Here is an 8,581-nt window from a genome sequence, read left to right as displayed (position 1 = left end):
CTGTGTTCTCCACCTTCTCAGATCTTTCTGCAGGTCTCGCCTATTCTTTGTGTTATTTCATATGCTGATCCATATGCCTCTCTTACCCTGTGTGCTCCACCTTCTCAGACTTTCTGCAGGTCTCACCTTATTCTTTGTGTTATTTCACATACTCATCCATATGCCTCTCTTACCCTGTGTGCTCCACCTTCTCAGATCTTTCTGCAGGTCTCACCTTATTCTTTGTGCTATTTCATATACTCATCCATATGCCTCTCTTACCCTGTGTTCTCCACCTTCTCAGATCTTTCTGCAGGTCTCACCTTATTCTTTGCGTTATTTCACATACTCATTCATATGCCTCTCTTACCCTGTGTGCTCCACCTTCTCAGATCTTTCTGCAGGTCTCACCTTATTCTTTGCGTTATTTCACATACTCATCCATATGCCTCTCTTACCCTGTGTGCTCCACCTTCTCAGATCTTTCTGCAGGTCTCACCTTATTCTTTGTGCTATTTCATATACTCATCCATATGCCTCTCTTACCCTGTGTTCTCCACCTTCTCAGATCTTTCTGCAGGTCTCACCTTATTCTTTGCGTTATTTCACATACTCATCCATATGCCTCTCTTACCCTGTGTGCTCCACCTTCTCAGATCTTTCTGCAGGTCTCACCTTATTCTTTGCGTTATTTCACATACTCATCCATATGCCTCTCTTACCCTGTGTGCTCTACCTTCTCAGATCTTTCTGCAGGTCTCACCTTGTTCTTTGTGTTATTTCACATACTCATTCATATGCCTCTCTTACCCTGTGTGCTCCACCTTCTCAGATCTTTCTGCAGGTCTCACCTTATTCCTTGTGTTATTTCATATACTCATCCATATGCCTCTCTTACCCTATGTGCTCCACCTTCTCAGATCTTTCTGCAGGTCTCACCTTGTTCTTTGTGTTATTTCACATACTCATCCATATGCCTCTCTTACCCTATGTGCTCCACCTTCTCAGATCTTTCTGCAGGTCTCACCTTATTCCTTGTGTTATTTCATATACTCATCCATATGCCTCTCTTACCCTATGTGCTCCACCTTCTCAGATCTTTCTGCAGGTCTCACCTTGTTCTTTGTGTTATTTCACATACTCATCCATATGCCTCTCTTACCCTATGTGCTCCACCTTCTCAGATCTTTCTGCAGGTCTCACCTTGTTCTTTGTGTTATTTCACATACTCATCCATATGCCTCTCTTACCCTATGTGCTCCACCTTCTCAGATCTTTCTGCAGGTCTCACCTTGTTCTTTGTGTTATTTCACATACTCATCCATATGCCTCTCTTACCCTGTGTACTCCACCTTCTCAGATCTTACGCTGGGTTCACACCTGAGCGTTCTGAAAGGAGCGCTCTGTATGCGCGATTGTACCGGCGTTTACAATCGCGCATACAGAGACAAGCAAACGCCCATTGTCGCACGTTCCCGAAAGTCTATGTACGGGAACACGCAACAAAACGCCCCAAAGAAGCTCAAGAACTTTTCTGAGCGTAGGGTGTTTTTCAGCGCGTTCAAACGCGCTGTAAAACGCTCAAGTGTGAACCAGGGCCATAGGGAAGCATTGGTTTTCATGTGTTGAGCGTTTTACAGCGCGTTTGAACGCGCTGTAAAACGTTCAGGTGTGGGTCCGCATCCGAGCTTCCGTTTTGGTGGCTCATATACAGACTCATTCACTTCGATGGGGCCGCAAAAGATGCGGACAGCACTCTGTGTGCTGTCCGCATCCGTTGCTCCGTTCCGCGGCCCTGCAAAAAAAATATAACCTGTCCTATTTTTGTCCACGCTTTGCAGACAAGAATAGGCATTATATTGACGGCTGCCCGTTCCATTCCGCAAATTGCGCAAGGCACACGGGTGGCTTCCGTTTTTGCGGATCCGCGGTTTGCGGACCGCAAAAAAACGCATGGTCATGTGCATGAGGCCTTACTCTTATTTATATCCCTCTAACAAGCCACAAATGTATCATTAAAAATCAATAAAAATCCCTTGTAGAGTCTGCTTCACATTTAATATACTCTGAATAAGAAATACACGATATTATATGTACACCGTAGAGAATGGAGGCAGTATACATGGAAAGGCAACGACCAGAGGTTTTACATAATATATTAATGCGTCATACCTCCCAACAATGTGTTTTCTAAGCCCTTGTTCAGACAGGGATTGGCCCAACGTCTGGAAACGCTTTCCTGAGTGGCAATGGGCACTGCGGTAGTAGTATGGGTCCGTGTCAGCAGATGGCGGCAGTCTATCCTCCTGACTGACAGACAAGAGGCTGGTGCCCCCTCCTGTGAGGTAATGCTCGCACTCAGTGAGTGATTTGTGAGAGGAGCCGGGCTGTGTGTGTGCCATCTCTGTCACTAGTGGGAGCTGCAGAGGGCCAGCCTGGCGAGGAGGAGCGGGCAGGGCGCCGGCATACTACCTGCAGCAGAGGTGACGGAGGACGCGGAGGCTGAGGGAGGTAGGTGCTGGCACTGTACATGGCACCTAGACTGCGCAACTTGGCGGTGACATGTCCCGTGCAGTCTCACGGAGGTCGTGCCCGCCGGGTGCTGGCAAACTTCTGTGTCTAGGACCCGGTGCAGGTCACCTGGCAGACCCTCCTGCACAGGGATGTGATGCCTCACTGCACCAACAGGATGTGCCATCCTGTTTCAGTCATTTGTCCCTCACCATTACCATGATACTGGGCACTGCTGCAGCCAACTGGAGGGCAAACACAGCTATAGACTAACCAGAGGCAAGCAGTGCCCCCCAGACATCTCACATCTATCTGTCTGTCTATCTAATACATTTTCTCTATCATGTAATCTATTTCTGTTTGTATTCACTTACGTAGCGCCACTATATTCCACAGCCCTTTTATTGACATGAGCATCACACTGTCCCCAGTGGGGCTCACAATCACTTTCACACTCGCGTTTGGTGCGGATCCGTCATGGATCTGCACAGACGGATCCGTTCAGATAATACAACCGTCTGCATCCGCTCAGAACGGATCCGTTTGTATTATCTTTAACATAGCCAAGACGGATCCGTCTTGAACACCATTGAAAGTCAATGGAGGACGGATCCGTTTTCTATTGTGCCAGATTGTGCCATAGAAAACAGATCCGTCCCCATTGACTTACATTGTGTGCCAGAACGGATCCGTTTGGCTCAGTTTCGTCAGACGGACACCAAAACGCCTCCAAAGTGGAATGGAGACTGAACGGAGGCAAACTGATGCATTCTGAGCGGATCCTTTTCCATTCAGAATGCATTAGGGCAAAACTGATCAATTTTGGATGGCTTGTAAGAGCCCTGAACGGAATCTAAAACGCCAGTGTGAAAGTAGCCTAAGTTCCCTATCAGTATATCTTTGTAGTGTAGGAGGAAACCCACACAGACACGGGGAGAACATACCGACTCCATACAGATGTTGACATTGGTCGGATTCAAACCTAGGACCCCAGGACTACAATGCACTGAACACTGTGCCACCATGCTGCCTATCTATCATCTAATCGTATCTATCTATCTATCTATCTATCTATCTATCTATCTATCTATCTGTCTATCATTCTATCTATCTATCTATCTATCTATCTATCTATCTATCTATCTATCTATCTATCATCTAATCGTATCTATCTATCTATCTATCTGTCTATCATTCTATCTATCTATCTATCTATCTATCTATCTATCTATCATCTAATCGTATCTATCTATCTATCTATCTATCTATCTATCTATCTATCTATCTATCATCCTATCTATCTATCTATCTATCTATCTATCTATCTATCTATCTATCATCTAATCGTATCTATCTACCTATCTATCTATCTATCTATCTATCTATCTATCTATCTATCTATCATCCTATCTATCTATCTATCTATCTATCTAATCATATCTATCTATCTATCTATCTATCTATCTAATCGTATCTATCTATCTATCGTCCTGGTAACTTGTTCCAAACTTCTTCTGTTTAGAAGTTATGGAGGCTACTGTGCTTTTGAGAACTTTCAGTGCAGCAGAAATGTTTTGTAGCCTTCTCCAGATCTTTGCCTCCACACAATCCTGTCTCTGAGCTCTACAGGCAGTCCTTTCCTCCTCATGGCTTGGTTTTTGCTCTGATATGCATTGTCATCTGTGAGACCTTATATAGACAGGGGTTATATAGACAGGGGTGTGTCTTTCCAAATCATGTCCAGTCCACTGAATTTACCACAGGTGGACTCCAGTCAATGTATAGAAACATCTCAAAGATGATCAAGAGAAATGAGAGGCCCTGTGAAGACTAATGATAAAAACTTTATTTTTATTTTTATTTTAGCACAAGGCCATAACAACAGTAAAAGGGTCTGATATTTTCTGAATCAGCGTCCTCCTCCGCGATTTCCTCCAGTAGTGTGCAGATGCTAGCCGGGAAGGAATGCTTTCTTCCTTACAGTCGCCTGCTACATCTGCAGGTGTAATAGGACCTTATCTATCTATTATCTATCTATCTATCTATCTATCTATCTTTTAATACACCAATCTGATATGTGCATCCGTGTTGGTCCTCTAGGAGCAATGGGGGGTTGTTACGCCTAGAGTCTCTGCCCTCTCTGCCATTGCCGCACCCTCTCCACTTTGATTGACAGGACAAGGTGTAATGACGATGGATGGAAAACGTAGCATACTCTGCTTTTTCACCATGTCCGTTTTTTTGCTCTCCATGTGTCATCTGTATGCCATGGACTCTGCTAAGCCTGTAATGAATTTCCAGACCATCTCCCAGCAACGATATGTGAAGACCACGGACCAAACACACATAGCATCCGTGTTGCGTCTGTGGTTTTCACTGACCCATAGGCTATATTGTGAATGAGGGATCTATAATCACGGACAAAAATAGGGCATTCCTCCATGGTGTCCCTAAAAAACCACTGATGTGTGAATACACAAAATATAGTCAATGGATACATGTGCTGTTCGTCATCTCCATGCTGTCCGTGATTCACTGACGTGTGAATGAGGCCCTACTCCACTCATGGAGAAAAGTAGACTGGGGCATAGTTATGTTTTTGGGGCCGCCTGCACTTTTCCTCCAGACTTAGGTTGTTCCTATCACCTCTGATCTACTGTTGAGGCATCCCGCCTTATTCTACTAACAGTCATGGCTGGTGCCGACCTTAGAGTGGCCTATCAAAACCGCGCCTTCATTCTCTGTATTACTGTGAGGGTGCTGACCAGTTGAGGCCTGCACTGGACCCGGCTCATAGAGATAGACGGACAGAAAACTCTTTTGTCATACAAAATATATGTTGTTCCCCTATCGAATAAACTGCCCCCGTAATTATCAGGCAGCATCTTATGTGTCATTTTCTAAATAAGCATTCATGTTTGGCCAGTCCACTAGGGAACGTTGGTGTGAAGATACTTGGAGTTCGTATGATTGGCTTAGGGGTGTTAAGTAATTTAAGGTAATTACTCAATATATGAAAGTCATGAAACCTTTATCTTTCCAGCTCCAGTTTAAGGGGTTATCACAACCCTTGTCCATGTGTCCAGGGCCGGCCTTAGGTGTTCAGGCGCCCTGTGCGAGATAACCTTGTGGCGCCCCCCCCCCCCCCCCAAAAAAAAAAAAAAACACTGCTTGTTGCTGGCATCATGGCATAGGCTGGCTGACTATCCAACCAAGTAGTTACCAGCCCTCACACCCCAAAGGCCGGTGTAATGTTATACTTCCCTAGTTCGTGAGATTTCCCTACCCTCGTCACTTCCGGTCGCACCGGACATGACGTGAGGAGGTGTGCAGCGCCGCGCAGGCGCACAACGACAGGTTAGGGAAATTTCACAGCAGAGTGCGCATGCGCCAGGAGCCTCGCCGGCGGTTAGGGTAGGGAAAAACTATGGGCCAATGTGCAGGCGCAGGGATCGGATGGATGTTCTCAGCTGAACACCGGCCGACACTGCGCATGCATCGGGAGCCTCACCAGCGGTTAGGGAAGGGAAAAATTACGTACGGGCCAGTGCTTTTTCCCTACCCTAACCGCTGGTGAGGCTCCCAGCGCATGCGCAGTGTCGGCCGGTGTCCAGCTGAGAAAATTCGTTTCCAATGTAGTATTAATAACTAAACAATTAAATAATAAACATATTGCATTGTCTACTTACCGCCAGGACAATTAGATGATCTGGACTCTGGCTGCAGTCTGGCTCTGGGGACTCCATTGTCACTCTCTCCCCCCCCCCCTCCCTCTCTTGTCACTCTTTCCCCCCCCCCTTCCCTTGTCACTCTCATTATCCCCCCTCTCCCTTGTCACTCTCATTATTCCACCCGCCCTCCCTTGTCACTCTCATTATTTCCCCCCCCATCACTCTCATTATTTCCCCCCCATCACTCTCATTATTTCCCCCCCCATCACTCTCATTATTTCCCCCCCCCCCACTCTCATTATTTCCCCCCCCCCACTCTCATTATTTCCCCCCCCCACTCTCATTATTCCCCCCCCCCCCCCACTCTCATTATTTCCCCCCCCCCACTCTCATTATTTCCCCCCCCCCACTCTCATTATTTCCCCCCCCCCCACTCTCATTATTTCCCCCCCCCCACTCTCATTATTTCCCCCCCCCCCCCTCTCATTATTTCCCCCCCACTCTCATTATTTCCCCCCCCCCATGTCACTCTCTTTCGTTCCTCCCCCCTCCCCCCTTGTCACTCTCTTTCTACTCCCACGTCCCACCTCCACCTCTAGTGTAGCGTGGCCGAGCTCTGTTAGGTCCGCGGTACAGGAGCATTTGTTTCCTGTACCCGGCCGGACTGACAGGAAGTGCACACTAAGTGAGCACTTCCTGTCAGTCCGGCCGGGTACAGGAAACAAAAGCTCCTGTACCGCGGACCTAACAGAGCTCGGCCACGCTACATTAACAGGCGCAGGATTCTTTAGAGCGGCAAGCGCTCAGCCTCAGCCACTCAGGCGGCGCAGAGTGAGGGGCGACGCCAGCCGCCCCCAACTTATATAAGCAACTTTTTTTTTTTTAAACCGCAACGGGCGCCGGGCGCCCCCTGCTGAATATAGGAGGGGGGGGGGCCCGCCCCGTGGGAAAACATAAGTGCCGCCTCGCCTGCCCATATTACATTGCGGGCTGTCGGCCGCCCGGCGCCCCTGTTGCTATGGCGCCCTGTGCGGCCGCACAGCCCGCACACCCCAAAGGCCGGCCCTGCATGTGTCCTAAATACATCATAACTTGGGACCCCTCCTCTATGAGCCAGAGTAACCACTAAGTATGAGTGGCTTCAGCTATGGTGGACCCAACCAGTCAATATGTAATGGACACCCTCACTGGAGCTGGATGGTGGACAGCAACTCTTCAGTAACAACTGTTCGACTAGCTAGTTTTATTCCAAAAAGAGTCTGATGGACCAGAGTCTGATAGTTAGATACCCCAGCCAATCATGAGAATAGGGAGAACAAAGTGATAGACACCCGTTCCAATCATCACTTGAGGGCTTCTGGAGTTTTCTGAGCTCTGTAGTCTGCTATCTCATAGAGAATGAATGCAAGCTTGGCCTACAGCTCTCGTCATATGGAGGAAGGGGACCCCTGTTTGTTATCGTCAGGGGTCCCACAGATCAGACACATCCCCTAAACTTAGGATAGGGAGTAAGTGTGTTTGTGGAACAACCCCTTTAAGATTTCGACCTTGTCCACAATAACACCACATGGATTTGATAAAGCAAGGGCTTGATTTCCTGCCATGTTAAGCCTCATTCAGCAAATACAACACAAATCTCTCCTGTAAATATTTTCGGGTACGTCTGAGCGGTATGACATCTCCTAGGAGATGTGGTTTGGCAGTACGCAGTAGCTTGTGTAAATCCCTTACTGATAAGTGTAGCCTGCACCAGCTATAGAACTACAGTATGAGCTCTGCTATGCGCTTATTTGAACAGGACATTGGTATGGCCTGGCAGTTGTCACAAATGGTGGCACCCTTACAAAGCTATGCCCTGGCCAGACCATTGTTACTCATCACACATTACTAATGCCACTGCCAGTTATAGCATTGAATATAAGCAATGGCCTTCATTTATCAAAATTGTCTAACAGAAAAGGTGGCTTGGTTTCCCTGGCTACAAGTCACAGCTCAACGTTCATTTCTGCTGGGGGAAGATGACGGTGATTAACCACAGTGTGAATAGAATTTTACACAGTTTTTGCTGCTTAAATTTTTTAATTTAATTTTTTGAGCTCTTGATAATGATGACCTATCCTCAGTATAGGTCATCAATATCTGATTGGTGGATGTCCAGCACCCGGGACCTCCGCTGATCAGCTGTTCTCTGCACCCTAGCACCCCGAACGTAGCCAGAAGTGCAGTGTGTGGTAGCTACCCTGGCACGGGCAGTAAACTTTGTACAGAGCTATGCTTCTCGCTCCATTCAAAGTGCTAGTTCTGGAGGCTGCAGAGAAGCAGCTGATCATGGGGATGCCGGCCGTTGGACCTTCACTGATCAGATAATGATGACCTATCCTTGAAGAAGGATCATCAATATCAGGAGCCTGGATAATCCC

The 8,581-nt window shown here is 47.3% G+C and overlaps 1 long non-coding RNA gene across 2 annotated transcripts in view; it reads left to right on the top strand.

Moving 5' to 3' along the window:
- The first annotated feature begins 2,376 nt into the window (after positions 1-2,376).
- Positions 2,377-8,581, top strand: part of LOC122925449 — a 315,494-nt gene continuing 309,289 nt past the window's right edge. For both annotated transcript variants that reach the window (XR_006387628.1, XR_006387629.1), the window contains exon 1: positions 2,377-2,490. This is a non-coding gene — a long non-coding RNA (uncharacterized LOC122925449). The remainder of the gene's footprint in view (positions 2,491-8,581) is intronic.

Source organism: Bufo gargarizans, chromosome 1 (assembly GCF_014858855.1).
Source record: "Bufo gargarizans isolate SCDJY-AF-19 chromosome 1, ASM1485885v1, whole genome shotgun sequence".
Lineage (NCBI taxonomy): Eukaryota > Metazoa > Chordata > Amphibia > Anura > Bufonidae > Bufo > Bufo gargarizans.
This window is presented reverse-complemented; position numbering and strand designations above follow the sequence as displayed.